This window comes from Coccinella septempunctata, chromosome 1, assembly GCF_907165205.1.
Source record: "Coccinella septempunctata chromosome 1, icCocSept1.1, whole genome shotgun sequence".
NCBI classification, from domain to species: domain Eukaryota; kingdom Metazoa; phylum Arthropoda; class Insecta; order Coleoptera; family Coccinellidae; genus Coccinella; species Coccinella septempunctata.
The window spans coordinates 66,519,532-66,521,597 of NC_058189.1; positions in this window are offsets into that span (position 1 = coordinate 66,519,532).

A 2,066-nucleotide genomic window follows, 5' to 3' on the forward strand; every position below is an offset into this window, starting at 1 on the left:
TTACATAAAACTTCAACAATTCGAATTTTCAACCGAAAATTAACGTCATAATTAACAAGTTCTCTGTGCCTAAGGAGCGGTGTAATTTTTTTCTAGGATGGCATTATGATAATCATACCGGCCTAGTATTCAGCTGAACTATCCTATTTGTTTATATATTATTATTTTATGTATATTTACTTTACACCGTTGTAACTATTTACGCTTATCTGTTATTATGATATCGTCATTATATTTATGATCCTAATTATTTACTTGAATATGAACCGTGAAAAATTTGATTATCTCCCCAAGCGAACTGGTTTTTACTTCTGTGTTTAACCTACATTCAAGTGATGTGAGATTTTTTTTCCTTCAAGAAATATGAGATGAACTTTCTATAATGATAAGCATACTTGATAATTTTGTTAAGGGACAAATTTTTGTCAGTCTTACTCTCCAGGATCTTCGAAAAACATTTTCGAGTTTACGCAGATTCTTTATTCTGCCTCAAAAACTGCCTCAGAAAATATGGTCCTTGTGACACTAAATATCTCAATTTAAGAAAATATGACATATTTTTTTCTGGACTGGCGATAATGGGCTATTGCGACTCATCTAGTGTGTTGATAAAATGTCAAGAGTTCAACTTTTATTTAGAAGTATTCCAACATCAACATTTGTCTAAAGGAAGGATAACATCATCAAGAGATTAACCGTCTGAGGGTTTCGCAAAGTGCAGTTAGTATAGCGTGGAATCGCATATACTCATGGGGGTGGAAGAGCAAGAGCCACCGTCGCACAAGATCGGCTGATACGATTAACTGCACGACGAAATATTTTCTTCACAGCATCCAGAATTGATACCTTTTTCCGGTCAGCTACCGTAGGATAGTTTTTCAATCCGAAATAAGTTGCATATAGCAGTGGCGTAGCGAGCTTAACTCGCGCCCGGGGCACAATACCTTTTTAGCGCCCCCCCCCAACACTCATTCGAAAAAATATTGAAAGAAAAGCATTTTCGAAACAATGAAAAAGTTAATATTCATTATTTTCAAGATTATACAAATTCATTCATAATATGAATATAGTACAGATACTTTCTAGAAAACGACTAAACATTGTATTTGTTGGGTGTCTGAGAAGTACCTATCTGTAGAGAAAAATAGACGAACTCTTAGTTTTTATTTTCCGGAATTTTTTTTGACAGTACATATAAGCACATTAGAGTGTTATTATTACTATCGTTTTAAAGCGTAAGTAATAATAAAAATAATATAAAAATAGTGTTCTGAAAGAAGGAATGTTTGTACACTGCAAACAATCATAACATAGTAGTAAGCCCATAGGCTTGTAGGTAGATTCACCTTTACAGGCTGATTCGCCTTTCGTCCGATTAAGTGATGATTCTTATATTGATTATTATCATATTAGTTGGGGATTCGACGATGCTAAGTCGGGATTTACTCGAGCGTCGTGGAGACCTAGTGGATTTTGAAAAATACAGGGTAGAAAAAAGAAGGTTCTATGAAGCCAGCTCTGTTAGCGGTGGGAAAAGCGTCTGCAGGTTTCCAAAGATGTAGAAGAAAATCGTCAGGTGTACATACTCGAGCGTGTCTCTGATAATAAATTAATGTTAATCTGACTATTTGAGTGTTGGGGCTGGCCCTACGGAAGATTTGAAAATGTTAAAAACAATTTTTTTCCGAGCTTGTCAAATTTTTGGGACCAATTGGACCCAAAGGAGGCTAATTTTCTAGAGGCTGACAATTTCTAAGGTCACAGTAGCCCTTTGAAAATGCAAAAAAAATCGTTACTTGTACATACTCGAGCGTGTCAGATTTTTATGCAGATGGTTAATCTCGGTGTTGCAGACATGTTGACCCACTAATCTGACAATAATCAAGGGGGTTTTCTTAATCTGACAGTTTGAAGATGATAACATGGAATTTTTTCAAATATCTCCTGCCTGTTCCTCTGATCGTTTCTGTATTCATTATGAAAGTTGTAGATAATAAAATGCTATTCAACTTTTTTCTGAATCAATTTCACATACTCTTTTAACTGTTTTCGAGTTAGAGGGCGAT